The following is a 24,268-nucleotide window of genomic DNA, read 5'->3' as shown; positions in this document are numbered from 1 at the left end:
GCCTGTTTCCACATTGTATCACTCTTTGACTCTATGTATCTGTACATTGTAAATGGATCGATTGTAATCATGTATTGTCTTTCCGCAGAATCGTTAGCACGCAACAAAAGCTTTTCACTCTACCTCGGTACATGTGACAATAAACTAAACTGAACTGATAGTGTGATTTACACTCTGACTCAATTGTCCTCACAAACTAATTTCAAAGCCAGAAAATCAGGCTGACAGGTGGATGAAATGCTTTGGCAATCCAGTGTCAATGTTGTCTGTTCTATGCTACCACTCAAAGTCAAAAATTGCTCACATTCTTTCAAGAAATTGAATGTTTGTTACAGAAACCTAAAATATCGGAGAAAGACAAACTTTTATCTTGTCTGTTTAGAATGCATCTGAATGGAATGCATGAAACTCTTACGGCTTCAAATAATTTAAAGACAATTTCTGAAAAAGTCTCCAAACATTCTCTGACAGATGGAATCATAGAGTCAGAGAGTGATACAGCATGGAAACAGGCCCTTTGGTCTAATTTGTCCATGCTGACCAAGATGCCCCATCTCGGCTAATCCCATTTGCCCACGTTTGTCGCATATCCCTCTAAACCTTCCTTGTCAATGCACCTAATATAATATATTTTCCATGTTGTCATTGTGTCTGTCTCAACTACCTTCCCCAGCAGCTCCTTTACACATACCTACCACCCTCTGTGTCCACCGCTCTCTGTGTGATAAGGTTGCCCCTTAGGTTCCTATTAAACATTGACCCTCTCAACCTAACCTGTTCACTGCCAAGTTTTTTTTCACTATTGGCCATGACAAATTATAAAAGGACTGGACAAGCTAGATGCAGGAAAAATGTTCCCAATGTTGGGGGAGTCCATAACCAGGGGCCATAATCTAAGAATAAAGGGGAGGCCATTTAAAACTGAGATGGAAAAAAAAATCACCCAGAGAGTTGTGAATTTGTGGATTCTCTGCCACAGAAGGCAGTACTTCTTCTTGCGTTTGAGGCAGCAGAAATCATGTAACGCCCTCCAGGCGCTGTAGCCAGTGCAATGTGCTGTTGTCAAGGGCCATGAGGTCGAAGGCAGTAGAGGCCAATTCACTGGATGAATTTAAAAGAGAGTTAGATAGAGCTCCAGGGGCTGGCGGAATCAAGGGATGTGGGGAGAAGGCAGGCACAGGTTACTGATTGTGGATGATCAGCCATGATCACAATGAATGGCAGTGCTGGCTCGAAGGGCCGAATGGCCTCCTCCTGCACCTATTTTCAATGTTTCTATGTTTCTATGACCCGAGAATACCCGGGGGGGCACTGAACGGATTAAACCCAAGCCTTCTAATTATTGATTCCTCTATTCTGGGAAAAGAAATTCTGTGCATTCACTCAGCCTCCCACCTGCCTCATTGCAGCCTTGGATTTGTCCCCCTGCCAATCTAGTTTAAAACTTCCCAAGTAGCAATAGCAAACCTAGCCAGTCTTGCATGGAAGGAATTTCAGACCAGCAGATTGAGCAACAGTCAAGAGAGTTGTGTTGCTTTTGAGCTCCTTATCGCTGAAACTACACTCATCCAGTCAAGTGGAAAGTATTCCATCACTCTCCTGAATCATGCTGTGTAGATAGCACAAAGACTTTGTGAGGTCGGAAGGTGACTTGCTACAAGATGCAGAGCCTCTGATCTTGCAGCTGCAGCTGCAGCTAAGTTTCAGGTGAACGGTAACTCCCAAGAATGCCAATAGGAGGGCACTAACAGCATTAGCTTGTAAGATATAAACATGAAAAATTGATTTCTAGTGTAAGCTGCATTTGAGTACATACGCTGATAGGGTCAAAGCTGAAATATACTCGAGACATGCAGCTGTAGCTAACATCTACTTTCTTAGGAGACCAAATGTGTGGAATTGTTTATCCAGAATTCTCTGTGGTCACTGGGTGTGTTCCTTAAGGGCCTGACTAGACTGTCGCCGACAGTTCGCCGGGTGTCGCGGGCATGATCGTCAGGAGTCTTCCAACAATCGTAGTGGATCTCAGCGTGTCGCTGAAAAATCATCCGGAGTGAAATTTCTCGGCGACAGCTGGCTTGTCGACAGGTATCGTTGCTTATTGCGGGCGCTGTCGCATGCTGTCCCCAGGTTTGCTAGGTTCTCTTAGATGCATTTAGAAGCACATTATATTAAAATAAGTAAAGTCATTTCAAAATACCATAAAATGTTTGTGTTTAACCAATTTATTTACCGTCAGGACATTTGACAGGTAGATTGGAGGCAACAGTTTGACGGTCAGGTAAGTGTGGGAATTTTCGCAATGTTTATGGCCATCAGCCATTACATTTAAAGTGGGCTCCCAACCCAGATATGCAACCCAGAAACCAAATATGCATCTCCCATACATTTTCAAAGAATGCCCACACACTTTTCACAAAAATCCACAACCACTTTAAAAAAAAATTTTTTTAATACAGCTATTTGTAAACTGGAAGTAAATCCGGTTTATTCCTTGTTACAGTGATGCTTGGTTTTTAAGTAACCCATACAAGATGTTATAGTTCAAAACTCTCAAGTACTTACCGACTTGTCAGTGATTTCAGCGAAAATTAGGATGCCGGAGAAGCATTGACAGCGTGGGAATTTCGCGATGTTTCCAAAGACGGTGTAATCTCGACCTGACTCGGCATTGTCGTGGTCATTGTTGTCGGGTAAAAGAAAAGTTTGGCGACCTGCTACGACTTTGACAGTCGCCGGCAGTCGCCTAAAAATCGCCTAAAGTGGTACAGGCCCTTAAGTTGGGACAGTTGCTACCATGAGTGTTTCTTACTTCAATAAATCTGTCACTTTCTGTTTTGTTTCTAGCTTCCTGCATTCACAGGATTGCAACAATGAGCAGTATTCCAGCAGCCATGCATTCGAATTGACATGTTTTATAGTAAAATGCGATTTACTTTCTGTAACTTGGTACAGATGCGCTTTTGAGGTTTTGCACATTTTCATACATACTTACTTGCAGCCTCCTCCCACGACTTATCACACTACATTAAGTTGGTGGTGTCCATTAAAGAATAAAGTAAGAATGCACACGCAATAAAAATCTAACGCGATCTTTGAAGCTCAGGCTTCACAACTTTACCGAAAAATGTAACATGCCAATGAATGTAACATGAGCTCAGAGCATTTAATTTCAAATGCTGCCAATTCCTTAAATTACAAAATAACTTACAATGGAAAGAAAATAGTTTCATTGCCAATATGCCCATTGTTTGGTTGAGAATTCTACTAATTTTCTTTTTATACGGAACATGATTGTGGATCAGACTCCATACAGAGTATGAATAAAATGTATCTTCCCCAACAACTTAAAACCTGCACCCGATGCATTAAAAATATTTTCTCTAATGTTTTTGCCAGGAAATTGTTTCAAACTTTCCTAGACTTACCACAAAGAGAAATAATGAGCAACTTTGCATTATAATCCCCAATAAAATGGATTCATATAGTCCGAGACACACAGCAGGGAAACAGGCCCTTTGACCCATCATGTCCATACTGATCACATTATATTGCTGCAGGAAAATAACTGCAGATGCTGGTACAAATCAAAGGTATCACAAAATGCTGGAGTAACTCAGCAGGTCAGGCAGCATCTAGGAGAGAGGGAATGGGTGACTTTTCTGGTCGAGACCCTGTTGGGGAGTCCAGAACAAGGGGCCACAGTTTAAGAATAAGGGGTAGGCCATTTAGAACGGAGATGAGGAAGAACTTTTTCAGTCAGAGAGTAGTGAAGGTGTGGAATTCTCTGCCTCAGAAGGCAGTGGAGGCCAGTTCGTTGGATGCTTTCAAGAGAGAGCTGGATAGAGCTCTTAAGGATAGCGGAGTGAGGGGGTATGGGGAGAAGGCAGGAACGGGGTACTGATTGAGAGTGATCAGCCATGATCGCATTGAATGGCGGTGCTGGCTCGAAGGGCTGAATGGCCTACTCCTGCACCTATTGTCTATTGTCTATTGTCTATTGTCACTCATTCCCTGTCTCCTAGATGCTGCCTGACCTGCTGAGTTACTCCAGCATTTTGTGATACCTCACATTATATTGTTGAGCTAGTCCCATTTGATTGCATTTGGCCTATCTTCATCTAAACTTTTGCTAACCGTGTACATGTTTTTTTAAACGTCACTTTTGTACCCGCCTCAACAGTTTCCTTTGACAGCACATTCCAGATATGCACCACCCTCTGTGCGAAGACATTGCCTCTTCGGTCTCTCTTAAATCTCTCTCCTCTCACCTTAACTATTCATGCTAACTGTGGAGCTGGTATTGCTACTGAATGACATTTTGCTCTTCCTGAGGGTTAAGAAATAGTTCAAAATCCTCAGTTGGACAGGCAAAGCAACGCCTTGCACACCTTTTTCTTTCTTCAGGTCAAGTATGGATACCAATAGATTGTTAACCCAACGCAAATTTTGCTGAACTAACCCTTAGAAATACAATCTGATAAAGTGGGGTGATGTTAGAGTGGAGGAGGGAGTACAGGGCTAGGTTCTAGCTCAATCTATTGGTTCTGATCATCCCTGGGTTTTTTTCACACAGACTTTCTTAGCATTGCATTGTCCATTTAAATAGTCTCACAAATGTTATAATTTTTCTTCAATTAGCAGATGCTTGCTAATTTTTAGCCTACCCTTTCTTGTCAGGCAGGCTGTGTGTATCTTCAGTGTAAAGCAGTATCTGCAGTTCCTTCCTACACATTTTGTCCGCTCCACTGCAAAATCTTGTCAAAGTATGCCTACTTTGAACAAGGTCTCCTCCTCTCTCTGACGAAAGTTCTGCAACATCATCTCTCGCTGCTCCAGAAAAAGGGTCTTGCCCAGAAACATCACATATTCCTTTTCTCCAGAGATGTTGCCTGACCCGTTGAGTTACTCCAGCATTTTGTTTCTACAAAATTGGCTGGCACACAATGTTGGTCATAGCCTTCTTCAATGTTAAGCATCTCTTACCCATCATGGAGATAGTGAAAATATGTTGGCAAGGCAGCTATTGCGGAGGGATTTGAAATTGCCATTGTACCAGGTCTAAATCACTCACAATACATCCACCCCATTACGCAGACTTCCTATGAGCACTGCAATGCCATACCTTTCCTGCTCCTTTCCTGATTCATTGGCTACTCCACTGATGTCCAGCAGGTTAACTGACGTTATGTGTGATACAGGATGAGAAACAAGATAGGGTAACAGAACTAAGTCACCTGGAGTCTCAGCTACATGACACTGCCATCTTTTTATTTTCCATGAGGGATCGCAGCACTATTGTCAAACCTCAAGCCATCTCATGCCAGCCAATTTAACACTGGGGTTGACAGCAAGCTGGCAAGAGAGCAGAGGAGTGGTGGCATAATTCAGTCTAGCACCTGTGTGCAACTTGGGCAGCCTCTCATCTTGCATATTTTTTGCCCTGAAAACTCACTTGAGACCAGGTTAAAAAAGATGCATGTTGGCATTCAATGAAAATACAGTGAGAAGAATGAATAGTTTGGAATTCATTTGAATTAATTTCAATAGAACATGCACAATGTTTAATTATTATATCAAGCAGTGCAAAATGGTGTAAAGAAATGTTGTAAGATGCTGATGTTGAGATGATGATGAATATGATGGTACTGGATGTATATATAACAAGTGATGATCTGTTGTGCTGTGAGTATGTGGCACTAGTTTAAACAAAACCCCTTTATTTGGGATTGGGAAACAAATGGTGTTAAAGTAGACTTCAGTTTCAGACTGAAGAGAATGCACAATAAAAAACATTTTGTTGGGTAGCAGCTTGGTTTGGGAACAGTTCTGCCCGCAAAATTGCAGAGAGTTGGAGAGGTAGCCCAGTCCATCACACAAACCAATCTCCCCACCATTGACTCCATCTGCACTTCACATTGACTCAGAAAAGCAGCCAAAATAATCAATGACTTGTTGCACACATGTCATTTCTTCTCCTCCCCGCTCCTGTCCAGCAGAAGGTACAAAAGCTTGAAAGCACGCACATGAAAGCCAAGAATAGCTCCTTCCCCTCCATTATCAGGCTTCTGAACAGTCCTTCCATAAGCTAGAATACTGTCCAATTCACTATCTCATTGCAGATATTGGACTGACATATGGAACTGATGTGCTCCAATGCTGAGAACTATCTTCTGCACTCTGTATCTGCCCCTTTACTTTATCTATTCTGACTAAAGCTTGGCTTGAAGTCATTTATGCATATAGTATTATCTGATCAGTTTGGATAGCATGAAAAACAATGTTTTTCACTGTTTCTCGGTACGCAGATGAGGAAGATGAGGAGGAATTTCTTTAGTCAGAGGGTGGTGGATCTGTGAATTCATTGCCACAGAAGGCTGTGGAGGCCAAGTCAATGGATATTCGTAAGGCAGCGATAAATAGATTCTTGATTAGTACGGGTGTCAGGGGTTGTGGGGAAAAGGCTGGAAAATGGGGTTAAGAAGGAGAGATAGATCAGCCATGATTGAATGGAGGAATAAACTTGATGGGCCGAATGGCCTAATTCTGCTCCTGTCACTTATGAACATGACAATAATAAAGCTAAACCAAAAACTTCAATGCGGACATGCGCAATGAAATCCTCTGGGCTGAATCCTGTGATGCTGCTTCCCTTCCATACAAGGACAGGGCCACAGGGAATGCCATCTCTGTTGCCGAAAAGCCCCAGCAGCTACGGGAAGTGAGATTGGAAAATGCTGGTGGTCTGATCATCCTTTGAGAAGTGTCAGAAGTTAATGCAGATGCCCGTTGGCAGAATGGCAAATAACCCTTTAAATCACATTTTGTCAGCTGTAGAAATCTGTATTTGAAGATGCCCAGATTCCTGTGTGTCAGGAACACTTCGCCTCCGTCTGTCGCAACTGATGGCTGCAGCTGCCAGACTTCATGTAACTTTTCCTGAATGCATCAACAGTAACACTCAGAGAACTGAAAGCTGACCCATTATCGATTCCCACAGTGACGTATGCTAATCTGGGCCAGTGATAACTGGCTAGGTGGCTCACAGCAAGGCTCAGAAAATACATGGTTGATATGCGGGGGAGTGGATTACAAAGTGCAGTTTCACAGCACTTCATGTACGCAAAGTATTCAGCTTCAGATCTATTCTGAATCTCGCTCATTTTGCCAGATGATCCTGTCACAAAACATAATCATCAGTGTCCTCAACGTGAAGCAGTGACTTCATGTCCGTGATGATTGTTCAGTGGTTAGTCTTGCCAGACTGGCACAGGCTGGCCGATCTGCTGCAGGTAGATTTCGTGAAAGAGAGGGAGACTCTCACCACTCTGACCACGATTAATCAGCAGAGTGAGAAAATGCTAATTTTGATGCCCAGGAGGTCAAAGTTACCGTGCATCAGTCATGCTATCGGAGATTCGTGCAGGAAAGTACTGCAGATGCTGGTTTACACCGAAGATAGGCACAAAATGCTGGAGTAACTCAGCGGGCCAGGCAGCACCTCTGGTTGAGACCCTTCAGACTGAAGAAGGGTCTCGACCAGATAAGCTAAAAAACTAAAACTAAACCAAACTCACCCATTCCTTTTCTCCAGAGATGCTGCCTGTCCCGCCCGCTGAGTTACTCCAGCATTTTGTGTCTATCGTAGATCTGTGCAGCATGGAAGCAGACACTTTAACCCACCTTGTCCTTGGTGACGAAGGCAGAACTTACTTGGAAAGAAGAATTCCTACTGCGTTCCATGAGTAATGTCACAATTATTATTTGGTGTTTTGTTTACATTTTGGAAATTTCTGGATAGTTTACTCAAAAACTGAACATAAGCAGGTAAGTGTCATTTTGTGTCTCTCCCTGCTTCAGCACAATGTAGGTAAAACAAAATTGCGTTCCTTTGGGTCTTTCATCTAATATTAATAATGATGAAATTCTCCAGGATTTCTTCCTTCACTAATATTTGCAGAAATCCTCCATTTACACCAAGGTATGCCGGCACAAACTACGGAAATTCGTTGACCATTCCTTTCATAGATTCAAAGACTTTATAGGAATGTCACAACTTTTTCTATTTACCTTCCCTTCAGGTATATTGATAATCCACTTAATCTACTATTTAATACAATACAATGCACTACAATACAATACAATACAATACAATACAATACAATACAATACAATACAATATCTTTATTGTCATTGTACAGGTGTACAACGAGATTGGGAATGCGACTTCCATACGATGCAATAAATGAATTCGCTAATCAACATAAATTTAGACAACCCAGAGAAACAAAATTAGAAACAGTTTTAAAACAGAATAAAGTGCAAATAGGTCTGTGCCGGGTCGCTGTGCGATGTGACCATCCGACTCAGCAGGACTGGTTCAGAGCAGCTATGGCCCTGGGGGTGAAGCTGTTCCTGAGTCTGGTGGTTCGAGCGTAGAAGGCCTTGTAGCGTCTGCCAGATGGTAGAAGTTCGAACAGACTATTGCAGGGGTGTGAGGAGTCTTTGTGAATGCTGGTGGCTTTCCTGAGGCATCGTGTGTTGTAGATGCCCTCCAAGGCTGGTAGCTGTGTTCCAATAATCTTCTGAGCTCTATAGACTACTCGCTGAAGAGCTCTCCTCTCTGCCTCTGTGCAGTTGAGATACCACACAGGGATGCCATGCGTTAGGATGCTCTCTATGATGCACCGGTAGTACATTCATTCTCACTGGCCAAATTCATCTAATAATTCCACGGTATTTGTATAATTCCTGATGATAAAAAAATCAATTAAATTTTTGGTCCATTCATCTGCTAATCTCACATTCGTTGAGTTTACCCAGGATGTAAATACAACCCTATTGGTATGATTGAGGCTTCTAGCCTCCACTTATGCAGAAGGTCTCCTGCAGAAAATGCCTCCAAGGCATCCACCATGCATATCCTTGAATCACGTATGAGTAGGGGAGGGGAATGGAGTGGGAGCGATCTGCAAAAAAAGCTGAAAAAGAGGCCCAATGTAGATTTAGGATGTCTGCTTGCATGTTGCACATGCCAGTCTGCACTGGGTAAACAAAGAATTGGATCTCTCGTTTTTGTTTCGTTTAGTTTGAATTTTTTAGTTTTAAAGATACAGCGTGGAAACAGGTCCTTTGGCCCAATAAGTCCGCACCGACCAGCGATCCCCACACATTAACACTTTTCTACACACACTAGGGACAATTTACATTTATACTAAGCCAATTGACCTACAAATCTGTACGTCATTAGAATGTGGGATGAAACCGAATAACTCAGAGAGATCGCTGGTCACGGGGAGAACGTATAAACTCCATACAGACAGCACCCGTAGTCAGGATCGAACCCGGGTCTCCTGCACTGTAAGCATTGTAAGGCAGCAACTCTACCGCTGTGCCACCGTGCCGCCCTCTAATTCACAATTTGGAAACAATTGTAATTAATTCTTGGAAACCGGCATCTGCATTTCCTTGTAGTCTTCTAGTAATTAATTCAAACTTGTATTCCCCTGTGAAAATTTGCCACTAGTACAGTCCAATACCATGAATAAGGACAGCCTCTGTATTTGAAAACTGAACAGCAGAGCAAAAGAAGTGCTCCAAATTGGTTGTGGGTGAAGTAATGATGTGCAATAGTTGTTAAAACCACTCTTTGCTTCCAATAATATTTTTGTGTATATTTAGAAATTGGACGAGGTTCCAAAGGGAGGGTTTTGCTGAGCTGAACAGTTGATGCTAAATAAAGAACGTTACAGCTTTTCTGAGCTCAGTGAGGAGGAGTTTAAACGCCAACTCAGGCCCTCTCCGTAGGTTGCTAGAACATCAATGGGAAGCCTGTTGCACAACGAGGACAATATTTTGTAAATACTGCAGCCCAGGCATTCATGCTTGTCAAAGTATTTGCCTTTGGAGAGGCGGCATTTAGCAGTTAATTTCCTGGTTATTGATTTCATCATAAAATGGCTTATTTTTTGGGATGAATGATCAATCATTGCTTGCAAAAGAGCCCTTTCCTGTTGCTCCTGTCACAAAATAATGCATTTGTTTCCCAGTGAGAATGCTGTTGCCGTTAACCGAGAAAGGTAAGGGTTACCTTAGTGGATTGAGATATCTCAAATAGGACGTTTAATAAATAAAAGTGGAAAACGCCAGCAATGCAAGCAGGTCAGGTCGCATCTGTGGAAATAGAAACAGAGTTAACTTTTAACGTTGAAGGCCCTTTGAGTTTTGGCAAAAGGACTTACATGGAATGTAAAATAGTATCACACAGCATCCATGCCAAACATAGGAATGGGAATAGGAATACTTTATTGTCACATGCAACTAGGCACAGTGAGATTCTTTGCTGCGTACACAATGTATACAAATAGCAGCCACCTACGGCTCTGACAAAGTTACAAAGCATATCGGCTTCCCCTTTTGTTCCCCCACCCACCCCCAACAGTCCCCCCACGCTGGGTCCCCGTTGTCCTTTGCCCCCCCCCCCATTGTCCATTGCAGTGTAGGTTTACTAGGTTAATTCCCGGAATGGCGGGACTATCATATGTTGAAAGACTGGAGCGACTAGGCTTGTATACACTGGAATTTAGAAGGATGAGAGGAGATCTTATCGAAACGTATAAGATTATTAAGGGGTTGGACACGTTAGAGGCAGGAAACATGTTCCCAATGTTGGGGGAGTCCAGAACAAGGGGCCACAGTTTAAGAATAAGGGGTAGGCCATTTAGAACTGAGATGAGAAAAAACTTTTTCAGTCAGAGAGTTGTGAATCTGTGGAATTTTCTGCCTCAGAAGGCAGTGGTGGCCAATTCTCTGAATGCATTCAAGAGAGAGCTGGATAGAGCTCTTAAGGATAGCGGAGTCAGGGGGTATGGGGAGAAGGCAGGAACGGGGTACTGATTGGGAATGATCAGCCATGATCACATTGAATGGCGGTGCTGGCTCGAAGGGCCGAATGGCCTCCTCCTGCACCTATTGTCTATTGTCTATTGTCTATTGTTCTCCCCTCAGGGCGGTCCCCCCATGCCGGATCCTCCATTGTTCTTCCCCCTCCCTCACAGTGGTCCTCCACGCTCTCATCGACCCCTGAGGCCAACATGATGCCAAGTTGAACTAATCTCTGCCTGCACATGATCCATATCCCTCCATACCCTGCAACCTGAAATGATAACTCTGTTTTTTTCTTTCTTCAGATGCTGCCTGACCTGCCGAAGACTTTGAGCATTTACTGTTTTAATTTCAGATTGTCAGGGTTCACGCTGCTTATGATTTTCATGATGTTCATGAATCATGATTTTTAAATAGAGATTTATTTGCTGGATTGGTTAAGACTTTTATGTGTAGGAAGGAACTGCAGATGGTGGTTTCCACCGAAGTCCACTGTCAGAGTGAGGCTGCATGCAAATTGGAGGAACAGCACCATATATTTCACTTGGGGAGCTTACAAATCAATGGTGTGATATTGATTTCTCTAATTTTAAGTAACCCTTACATCCCCTCTCTCTCCGCCCCTCCCATACCCTAGTCGTCCTGCTAGTTCCACTGTTTGCATCCATATATCTTTTCGTTATCACCTCTTCCACAGCCAACAATGGGCCATCTCCGATCTCCGGCTCCGATCTATTCTGAGCCTTTTCATACCTCTAGTTTCCCTCCTCCCGACTCTCAGTCTGAAGAAAGGTATCGACTCGAAACGTCGCCTATTCCTTTTCTCCAGAGATGCTGCCTAACCGTCTCAGTTACTGCAGCGTTCTGTATCTATCTTTGGTTAAATCGTAAATGGGAGAAGCTGTTGTTAACCGGTTTTGAAGCAGTCAAATGCAACGTATCTAAAGCTCAGAATGAGGCAGAACACATCAGACCACAGAGAATTCAACCTCCAGTTACTGCTGGCATGTTTCAGAGGTGTGAAGTGAGACAGCTGCACTGGTAATAGCATGAGACTGAATCCCAGCTAGTGTCCAGTGTCTCAACATTTTCCACACTTCATGACAGGTGAGGAATACAGTGCTGAAAATAATATTTCAGCCTTATTGCCACTGAAGTGCTCATAAAACCCTTTGGCTAAAGCAAACCAATTAATAGCACTCACTTTAAGACGATCATCATTTCGCCTATTATTGCCACCAATCTCGCTATGCCTCTGCCTAGATTTCCCACAGCCAACAAAGTCATTCTCTGGGATGTCAGTTCATGCTTCCCTGCCAAGGCCACAACAGATTGGAATTTAAACAATTTCCAGATACATCCTTTTATATTCTGAAAGTCTTTGAAACACACTGTATAAGTTGTTAATTATAATGCTACAAGGAAACATTTCAGTGCTCATTTCCAACAGAACAGAATATGCAAATATTAATGTAAGTACATTTGAATTTTCAAAATGTAAAACGGAAATGGATTCTTGGACATTTGTGATCATGGTGCTTTAACTCACAGTACTTTTCACCACGATTTATTCACAAAATGCTGGAGTAACTCAGCAGGTCAGGCAGCATCTCGGGAGAGAATGAATGGGTGATGTTTCGGGTCGAGACCCTTCTTCAGACTGATGTCAGGGGGGCGGGACAAAGGAAGGATATAGGTGGAGACAGGAAGATAGAGGGAGAACTGGGAAGGAGGAGGGGAAGGGAGGGACAGAGGAACTATCTAAAGTTGGAGAAGTCGATGTTCATAACACTGGGCTGCAAACTGCCCAGGCGAAATATGAGGTGCTGTTCCTCCAATTTCCGGTGGGCCTCACTATGGCACTGGAGGAGGCCCATGACAGAAATGTCAGACTGGGAATGGGAGGGGGAGTTGAAGTGCTCGGCCACCGGGAGATCAGTTTGGTTACTGCGGACCGAGCGCAGGTGTTCAGTATTAAGGTGTATCAGTATTGCTGTACATCCTTCATGCTAATGGACCCAGCATATCCCACTTTAGGGAGTTGAACTTGGTTCAGTGTTGATCATGAGTATTCAATATTGTAGTGCAAAAATGAAAAATATAATTTCACTCCTTCATAAGGTCATAAGGTCATGAGGAATAGGAGTAGAATTAAGCCATTCAACCCATCAATCTACTCCGCCGTTCAATCATGGCTGATCTATCGCTCCCTCCTAACCCCGTTCTCCTGCCTTCTCCCCATAACCTCTGACACCCGTACTAATCAAGAATCTATATATCTCTGCCTTAAAAATATCCACTGACTTGGCCTCCACAGCCTTTTGTGGCAAAGAATTCCACAGATTCACCACCCTCTGACAACATAAATTTCTCTTCATCTCTTGCCTAAAAGAAAGTCTTCTCCTCATCTTCCTGTGTTTCTGTTTACCCAATCTTCACAAACGAAATAGAATTTTAAATATTTTCTTTGGACACTGATGCCTCTAAGTTCATCAGTTCCATTTTAGGAATGTTAAAACATTGTTGGACATTGTACCAATGCTGATTCAGTTCAGTGTATGAGGAATGCAATCACAGATACAGTGCAACGGAGCAAGGATGTTTGATTCTGACAATATTGCCATTTAAGGGAAGCACTGTGGGCCCTGCCCTGATTCCTCCTGACTGAAGTTCGTGTAGGTGCCAGCAAAGCCAACCTTCACACATTGTGAATTCAAGGCTTGTAATGAGACGAGGCTGGCAGGAGATATCGGCCGGTTTGTACCAGTGGAGTGAGGAACTGCAAAATATGGAGCATATGCCGCAAACATTGCCAAGATCTTGCATGATGCAGCAAGATGAGAGCTCTAACAGTCCAACCTCCTCTTCACATATCCAGCCATAACACATTCAGGCACACAGCCACACATAGTTCCAGTAAAGTAAAAAATATTTTCCTCTGTGCATTTCAGATATGAGCGGAGCTTGCGTAGGCTCAGCAAGTCATCTGGAGGATAATGTCCCGTTGGTGGACATCAGGGATACCTAGGCCCTCACCAAGGACACATCAGATAAGGTAATAACCCCCTCTCTCCCTTAATGTATACATCTAGCTTCATGTGTGCCGCCCTCTTACTCCAATAAAGCCATGCAAACACCTTAGTTCTGATCTTCTCCAGTTACGTGCCGCTGAGAACAAAGAGGAACCCGGCGTTGGGGGGACCACCGAGAACAAAGAGGGACCCTCTTTGCTGATGGAACCCGCGGCTGATGGAGCACGTGGCCGATGGAGCCTGGGTCGGCGGAGCCCACGGCCTAGGTTGGAGCCCGCGCGCCGTGAGTCGACGGAGCAATGTGGCTGGGGTCTGCCACCTGGAGGCATCCGGAGAGGACCCGACTGCAATAGTGGAGAGGTCGGTGTGGCAGTTGCTAATGGCATCAACTGATGGACAAGAACGGACCACGTGGAGTGAGGACGCCGCTGCCGACGGAAGGAACAATGGAGGACCCGGCGTGGGGAGACCGCCGTGAGGGAGGGGGAAGAACAATGGACAATGGAAAACCCAGTGTTGGGGGGATGGCCGGGGGGGGGGAAAAGAACAAAGAGGGACCTAGCGCGGATACTGTGTATACTTTGTATCTTTGTCAGCACCCTTATGTGGCGATTATTTGCATACCTTGGGTATGCAAGCAAAGAATTTCGCTGTGACGTGTCACATGTGACAATAAAATATTCATTCGTTCATTCAATCATTCATTCATTCATTCATTCATTCATTCCATTCATTCATTCATTCATTCAGGTACATAGAAAATGAAGCTGGTTTATATATATAAAAAAGACACAAAGTGCTGGAGTGACTCAGTGGGTCAGGCAGCATCTCTGGAGCACATGGATAGGTGATGTCCCGGGTTGGGACCCTCATCAGTGTGAAGAATAGCCCCAACCCAAAAAGTCACCTGTCCATGTTCTCCAGGGATGTTGCCTGGCCCACCGTGTTACTCCAGGGTTTTGTGTCTTTCGTTTCCATACTCCACCAAAAAAACTCGGCTGAAATATATGACGTGCAACATCCCTGAAAAGGCTGTGGTGGATGCATTGTGTTGTGATTGAGGTGGTGTCCTGCTGCCTGACTGAACATGTGAGATCGCAGAAAACGTGGAGCAATGCCTCCATATCTCCTTGCAGATGTGTGTGCAGATGCAGGATAACATTCACTTTTCTGTGATTTTTAGTTTAGAGATACAGCGCGGAAACAGGCCCTTCGGACCACCGAGTCCCCGCCGACCAGAGATCCCTGCACATTAACACTATCCTACACACAAGGGACAATTGTTTGTACGTTCATACCAAGCCACTTAACCTGCAAATCTTGTACGTCTTGGGAGCATGGGAGGAAACCGAAGATCTCGCAGGAAAACCCACGCAGGTCACTAGGAGAACGTACACACTCCGTGCAGACAAGCACCCGTAGTCAGGATCGAACCTGCATCTCTGGCGCTGTAAGGCAGTAACTCTACCGCTGTGCCACCGTGCCGCCCTGATGGTGTCGCACATATCTGTGGTAGATCTGGTGCTGGTGGCCTTATTTCAGCTTCTGCGATTGCACAGTGGAAGCAGTTCTAAGTCAACATGCCCCGAGCCCCGTTAGAGAAACGTCGGAGCAGGTTTGCTGTCATGAGAGAACAGAAAGATGCCAACGACATGTTGTTTATTATTCTCTAGGAACATAGAGATGCAATTTGTGAACTCATTAATCTTTAGCAGGAACAGAGGGATGCCACCTGGGGACTGATTGATCTTCACCAGTTGCTGTTCCGCCAGAGCAGAGACTTGACTTCTGGAATCACACTAAATCCCACAGAGAAAAGACAGCTGCTATACACGGCACACTTGTTGGCTTTGACAACAGTCTCAGGGATGTGACATTGGATATGCAATTTGTGTCACAGCAGCCCTGCACCCATTTTGTCTACTGTGTCCCCTGAGAGTCCCTTTGGCTTTGGACATTATAATCTTTGAGGACGCCAATACTTTTCCTACTCCCACCAACACCCCCCCCCCCCCTCCCCACTCCCCTTCCTACCCCGTTCCCACCCCATAATTCCTTCTCAGGCAGTGTGCTGTCTTTATCCCACAGTGGGTTATACTAGACTCTGGCCATAACGTTCATTCATTTGTTCCATATCTCTCTATATCGCCATCTATATCTCTCGTTTCCCTTTTCCATGACTCTCAATCTGAAGAAAGGTCTCGACCCAAAACATCACCTATTCTTAATCTCCAGAGATGCTGCCTGGCCCTCTCCTGTTACTCCAGCTTTTTGTGTCCATTTCCAGCCGTCTCTTCCGAGACAGGAGCTCATCTTGGGCATCCGTTGCAGATGTGGGCTGTCTCTCTTCACAAAAAGGGAGCTGCTCACAGTCTGAAGAAGGGTCTCGACCCAAAACGTCACCCCTTCCCTCTCTCCAGAGATGCTGCCTGTCCCGCGGTCTACCTTCAGCTCACAATAGGCCTGGTCACACCCAGATAGCGAGAGTATTTCACTGCAGCAATATTTCTGTCAGAAGAAACTGTTCAGTGTTCACCATGAGATGATGAGAATGTTATCAGTTTAATTTTAATACAATTATGTTTAATATTATCACTTTTAATTAGTATTCCACCAGTATTCCTGGTGAAATCAGAGTGACGAGTAGTTAGAAAAGAACTGATGCTTTGTCAATGAAGCATTGTTGTCTGATTGTTAATTGACCATGCATTCATTCAAATATTTCAGCTCAGTGGAAGATTAGAGGGTATGAAGGATTAATTTAAGTCATTCAGTCATAGATAGCAGCTTGTGGACTAGAGATTTCTGCTGAAGTGCTCAAGGGAGTCGTGCTTAAAAAATACTTTGTTGAGATGCACTATTGCTAGTCATTGTGTCATGATCATTTGATCTCATTGCATTCCGAGTCAGCGAATGGTTAGTAAAGCTCTAGCCAGCCCTGCAGTGCACGGAGATGTGTGAATTCTTCAGATGGGCATGTCACTTCATGGGTATTTATAGCCGATGCAGAGAGACATTGAAACTCGTCTTTCCTGGCCAGTGCCGCCACAGCAAAGTGCAGCTTGATTAGCAACTGCGAATCCAACTGTAAGTCGAACCACTCTCAAGTAATCCCCGGCTAGTAGCACGTTTCTGTTCACAGCCATACAATGGCCACACATCGCATTATGATACCTCGGGATTCAAAATGAGATGATCTGCTGTTAAAGCCTTGACTTTGCTGTGGTCTCAACCACCATAATTGTCCATGGGATAATGCTGTGGTGGTCATTGCTCAGTAATGGTCATGTTTTCACAGTGTTGTAAGGAGAGATGCTGTGTGATTCCAAGGGGGCTCGACGGGTGTAATGTTTCCCTTGCTATTTGCATTGCCTGAGATGGAGCTCCATGGCTCTGGATGGCGCTCAGAATAGACTCCAGTAATAAGGACGGCAGAGTAATCAAATTCTTAGAGGTTTTTATTTCAAAACCTACTGTTCAAGGGAATGATTAGTAAATTGCTTTCATTGCAGAGATTGAATCCTTACCTGGTTTAATTGAAGGCTATAATGTTTTTCTGGCAGTACATTGAGGGGAAAAAAAAAGACACAAAGTGCTGGAGTACATCAGCGGGTCAGGCTGCATCTCTGGAGAACATGAATAGGTCACGTCTCGGATCAGGAGGCTTCTTCAGGAGGAGCGGTGGGGGGGGGGGGGGGGGGGGAGGGAGGTGGGGGGAGAGGGGAGAATGCTGGAAGAGGGGAGAGGCAACACAAAGCCTGATGAGTGATAGGTGGATATAAACAAGGGTGTTTTTGATAGGCAGATGGCTGGACAAAGGCCAGATATGAAAAGGACGAAAGGTGTGCGATAAGGATAATTATTTTTTAGGATGCCAGTACTTTGTCCTCCTCCCACCAATGCCCCCCTCCCCTCCCCTCCCCAACTCCACCCCATTCCCACCCCAGAGCTCCTTCGCAGGCTGTGAAGTCAGAGAAAGGAATATTTTAAGGGAATCTAAGGGTCCACCTTGTTAGGGTTCCACCTGTAATGGTTCTGTGTTACATAACAGATATCTATCAAAAATAACACCTCCTGAGGCGACTAGTTAACAGAATTAATTGAAAGGGCGGGGAATCGTTGAAGGCAATAATTTATTCTTGATAGGTGACACCAATAACCACAGGTCTGTGGATCAAAGATGATGTGGCCTTATGAAGGTTCTCGACCCGAAACGTCACCCATTCCTTCTCTCTAGAGATGCTGCCTGTCCCGCTGAGTTACTCCAGCTTTTTGTGTCTATCTTTGGCCTTATGATCATTCTTCTGAAGTAAGCCTCTGCCCTAAGACACTTGGAAGCTAAGACTTAACTGCTTGCTTCCATTTTTCGGGAACTATGCTGGCATTAGGGCTATAAGAATGCACATCTATGACTAAAATCTCCCTTCTGTTTTTGTGTGATCTTTTGCAGTGGTCTGAACTATTTATTCTGTGAAGGAAGGAACTGCCGATGCTGGTTTATGCCGAAGATGGACACAAAATGCTTGAGTAACTCAGCGGGACAGGCAGCATCTCTGGATAGAAGGAATGGGTGATGTTTTGGATCAAGGTCTGAAGAAGGGTCTCGACCCAAAATGGCACCCATTCCTTTTCTCCAGAGATGCTGCCTGTCCCGCTGAGTTACTCCAGCATTTTGTGTACATCTTTTCTTTATTCTGTGACCCCTGCAACATTTTATTTTCTTTTGTCTGTTGACCTACTGTCATTAAGTGGAATCATAGCCTAAACCCATGCCCATTAGGAATAAATGACTAGTGCGATTAGCAGTCAGTCATTTTCCACACTGAGGGGAAATTAAACTTTACTTGATTGCATTCCAGACAGCCCTCCTCCCTGTGGCTCATCACATGATGCTCATGTACTTGTTGGGTCTGATGCTGATATTCTCTGCGGGCTCAGTCTTTTCCCCCTCTGGCGTCTCCAGTTCCTTCTCGACACATGCTCCCTTGGGCGAGGCATGACTTCTCCTGTTGGAAGTATGCAGAAATCCAGAAGGGCGTCACAGTGGCGCAGCTGGAAGAGCTATTGCCTCATAGCACCAGAGACCGGGGTTCGATCCTGACCTCAGGCGCTGTCTGTGCGGATTGTTCACATTCTCCCTGTGACTGTGTGGGTTTCCTCTGGGTGCTCCGGTTTCCTCCCACATCCCAAAGATTTGTGAGTTTGTAGGTTAATAGGCCTCCCCACAGGTGCTGGGAGTGGATTGAAACATGGGATAAGAGAATTACTGTGAACAGGTGATCAATGGTTAGTGTAGACTAACTGTAGACTAACAGGCTGAAGGGCCTGTGTCCATGCTGAATATCGTAACTAAACTAAAAATAAACTTAATAAGTTGCATTTATGCCACCCATTTAACAAAATAAAGCAGACCATGGGACTTGACAAGTTATTAAAAAAATGACCCTGTCCCTCAGAAGAAAATATTAGAACAGGCAACTAATACCCTTGAGTCATAATGAGCGTTCAAGGTATGGATGTTCCTGTTAGAGTGAAGAGTTTAATTGTGACTTTAAGTGAGTAGTTTAAGTGTGATTTGTTGCATTTTTGCAAGTCAAACCAGGGCAGCTCCTTTACAGTGAATGATAGGATCGTGGGATGTGTTGCAGAGCAGAGGGATCTTGGTCAGCATGGAAGAGTTGGGCCGAAGGGCCTGTTTCCCCTGCGGTATGATTATGACTCTATGGCTCTACGAGTCACTTCATTACAGCTTCAGAATGTGTCAAGATAATTCACGATAATTTTTTGTGCATAGCCATCAATTTTTGCAAGCATAATGCACACAGAAACAACAGAGCCAGATGAGTGATCAAATTATTTTTAAATGGTGTTGGCTGAAGGAGAGATTTTAACATGGGAATCGGAAAACTCTATATCCGATGGTATAGCATTACAGTGTCTTTCATTTCCACGGGAGAAGAATATGCAGCGTGAGTTTAACAGACATCAGAAGGATGTTAGATTTAACAATAATGTATCATAGAGTATTCAGCCTAGATTATATATGCACACTCCAGAAGTGCTACTTGAACCCATTATTTTTTGACTCACTAATAGGAGTGGTTCTAATTAGGATGATATTAAACGCCAAACACAACCACCACAACAGTGCAGCAGATCAATAGAAAGGAGACATACCTCAGGTTCTTAAAATGCTGTCAGAGGATTAGATAATATAGATAAAAGCATATTACTTCGCTCAGGTTGCGAGCACTGAACCAAAAGACAAATTTAAGATGATTACACCTCAAGAACGGATGAAAAAAGGATCTTCTTATTCTGGCAGAGAATTAGTGTGAAATTGACTTTAGTCTTAGGAAATTAATAATGCATCAATTAACAGCTGAAAAACAACAGAGCTTTTAAAATCTTTGTCTGGGTAAGGAGTGAGAGTGCGAATATTCATGATTAAAACATAGAGATTTATTTTTGATTTAACCAGTTATGTGGCATACATAAAACCCATTAAGGTACTATTACTAAGCTAATAATTCAGAGAATGAGAGAACAAACCTCTGAGATAATTAGAAAATTTCAATTCATTTTGGAATAAAAATCCATAAAATATTGACATCAGTAAAAGTTATTATGAAACTGCCATGCAATTATAAATTATTTGGGAAAGGAATAGGCACAAAAAAATACAGTAAATGTGCCTTCTGTCCCATAGCAAGATGGTTGATTTTTAACTGCCCTGTGAAGTAGCTTCACAAACCATTAACATGTGGTGCACATGGGAGATACCACATGAGCTTTTGTAATTCATAAAGTCCCAGCTCCTCTGACCTGGGGCAAGCAAAGATATTGTCAATAACATTCACATCTTGAGAATCAGGACAGTAGATGCTGCAAGTGGAATGTTCACTTGTTTGAATAGAGTGTCAACCCTACCTATTTACCCACTGTAAACCGAAGGCACAGTTTAGCAAAATGTGAAGATAGAGGCTACCTCAATGTGTCTAGAAACACTTGGATTTTAACCAGCTAGCTTTGTATAGCTAGAATCACAAAGCTCCTGCTGCTTGTGCAGTGATGCCCATCCTACTCATTAGTGCATTAGCTTTCCGTAACAGCTGCACCACTCTACCCTCTCTCAATAAACCAGACTGGCTGGTAATTAATCAACAGCATCCTGGATTACTATGTACCTGTAGCAGGCAGCCACAGTGGAAACAATTCTACTCCAAAGGGATACCAATTACATTCTTACCTCAAAGGCAGAAAGTCATTAGTTGGTGCAATATGCTATTCCTAAACTGTTAGAGTTGTCATAAAGAGAAGGCCTAGAATGAACAATACGAGGTTCTATGACTTTCTTTTAAAGGAGAAACTGTGCGCAATCTATGTTCAGAAAAAAGGGTGAATCATAGCATAGAGTATGGAAGAAGCAGGCTAGATTATCAATAATCTTTTGACAATTTCTTTCAACATTTTGAGCCAGGTGTATGTCATGGTGCAATAGATTGCTATCTCTTTCCAGCGACTTATTTGCTGATATCAGATTGCTTCGTCAGAGAGAGTAGGAGGAGTACAAAAGGGAAAGATTAAACTGTTGCTGATTCAAGGAGGCATGGAGATAATCTTGAAAATAACCACCTGTTACTCCATCTAACAGAAAACCATACTTAGAACCAGTTTGTAAGTTATGAAGAGGATGCAGACAGCCTCCAAATGGATTATGGACAGTTCAGCAAATTAAAGTGCGTGAAAAGTGAAATTGTCCATTTTGACAGGAAAAAACATATGACGCATGTTATATAAATGGTGAGCAATTGCAAACCTCTGAGGCTATTCTTGTTCTCCTAGTGAGATTCACCAATGGCTAGTTCACACCAAGTAATTAAGAAAACTAACACAACGCTAAAACCAAACCAAGGGCAGCACAGTTGTACCGCGGTAGAGTCAGTGTCTCATAGCAGCAGGGACCAGCGTTCAATCCTGACTGCTGGTGGTGTCTGTACTGAGTTTGTATGTTCTCCCTGTGATCACAAGGGTATTCTCTGGGTGCTCTGGTTTCCTCCCACGCTCCAAATACGTACAGGTTTGTAGATTGATTGGCTTCAGTAAAATTATCCCTCGTGTGTAGGATAGTGTTAGTGTACTGGGTGATCGCTGATCAGTGTGGACTTGGTGGACCAAAGGGCCTGTTTCCACACTGTACCACTAAAGTCTAAAGTTTAAAATCTAAAGTAAAGTCAAAGGGAAATAAATAGAAAAGTAGGGTGGTAATGCTTCAGTTTTGTAGGGAGACCACATCTGAATACAGAATTTGTCTCCTAAGAAGGAGGATGTTAATGAATTTGGAATGAGTTCAGAGAAGACTTTATTTGACTAACATCTACAATATGCAGTTTGATTTATGAAGAAAGATTGATTGTTCAGTTCAGTTTTTGTTTAGGTTATTATTATCACATGCACCGAGGTTCAGTGAAAAACCTTTTTTGGTGCATACTATCCAGTCCATGAAAAGACATACATGATTACAATCATGTCCATAGTGTGTCGAAACAGGATAAAGGAAATATCATTTAGTGCAAGATAGAGTCCAATAAAATCTGATTAAAGATAATTCAAAGGACTCCATGAGGTAGATGGGAGGTCAAGACAGTACTCTAGCTGGTGGGAGAATGGTTCAGTTGCCTGATAACAGCTGGGATGAAACTGTCCCTGAATTTGGAGGTATGCATTTTCAAACTTTTATACCCATTGTCTGTTGGGAGAGGGGAGATGAAGGAGTAATGGGGATGAGACTGGTCTTTGATTATGCTGGTGGCCTTGCCAAGGCAGCGTGAAGTGTAGATTAAATCAATGGAAGGGAGGCAGGTTTGTGTGATGGTCTGAGCTACATCCACAATCCCCAGCAATTTCTCGCGATCTTGGATGGAGCTGTTCCAAAACTATGCTGTAATACATCCCATGCTAGAGTTACGATGCTAAGCTTAATATATAATAGTGAGAGGGAACTTGAATAAAACATAAAACATCCTGAGGGATGTTTAATAGGGTGGAAATGGGAAAGATATTTTTTCTTGCGAGAGACTCTCATATTCGAAATAAGCGCTGGCTCATTGAAAACAGATGAGGCATTTGTTTTTCTTTCACAAGGTAACAAGTCTTTGAAACATTCTTCCATAAGCGCAGTCTATGAAGAGTCTGAATATTTTTAACATCGATGAAAACAGATATTCGATAAGCAAGAGAGTGAACTTTTGCCCCAAGTAGATAGAGAAAAGAATTGAGGTTGTAATCAGATCATCCATGATTTAAATAAATAGTGGAGTAGATTTGAGTGGCCAAGTAGCCTATTCCTGTGGCACAGTTGCGCAGAGGTAGAGCTGCTGCCTTACAGCGCCAGAGACCCAGGTTCTATCCTGACTATAGGTGCTGTCTGTGTGGACTTTGTATGTTCTCTCTGTGACCATGTAGATTTTCTGTGGGTCCTCCAGTTTCCTCCCAAAATCCAAAGATGTACAGGTTTGTAAGTTAAATGGCTTTAGTTAAAAAAAACCCTGTATATTGTCCCTAGTGTGTAGGATAATGTAAGTGTACGGGATGATCGCTGGACGGTGTGGACTCTGTGGGCCACAGGGCCTCTTACCATGCTGTATCGTTCAAGTGTAAAGTCTAAAGTCCTGCTCATTATTCATCTGTATCTTCATTGGGAAGATGCAATATTGTGCAAAAATGAGTTAAAAATCACCTCAAATATATCCTAGTCTTTTTTTCCAGGATCTAAAATGTAACAATATCTTCACTGAATACCAAAGGAAAATGGAAGTCTCTCAAATCCTTGACCTAATGTCCTAACCTTAACATGTTCATAGACACAATAAAATTATCCAGCTGATTTTGAGAGATCTATTTCTGTATCCTTTTAGAGAGTATAATTGCACTCTTATTCAAGAAAACATGCATGGAAATGTCCTGTTGTAAACTGGTTTTATAAACTATATGCCGTAGCTAGTTAATGAGCAGTTTGTTGACACACTAATAAACATTCATCATATTCCACTATACTTTTCTTTTCAGTCCCAGTGGAATTAAAGACAACTTTAGTAAACATATTACTTTTTTTTAAGAAAACCGCATCGGCAAAATAATATATTAAGCTTAGCATCGTAATTCTTTTCATTGTCCAACTAGTCATTTATGAACCTGATTTTTCTTCTGTCCAGGTGGTTACAAGGTAACACAATAACGTTATGATGTTTTCCTGGTGATACCTGCAAGGAGGGAACTATCAGTCTTAGGTTAGAGAATATAAATAGCTGAGTGGAAGTATGGCCACGAGAATGTCATGATTATGATGCAGC

This window comes from Rhinoraja longicauda, chromosome 3, assembly GCF_053455715.1.
Source record: "Rhinoraja longicauda isolate Sanriku21f chromosome 3, sRhiLon1.1, whole genome shotgun sequence".
NCBI lineage: Eukaryota > Metazoa > Chordata > Chondrichthyes > Rajiformes > Arhynchobatidae > Rhinoraja > Rhinoraja longicauda.
This window is presented reverse-complemented; position numbering follows the sequence as displayed.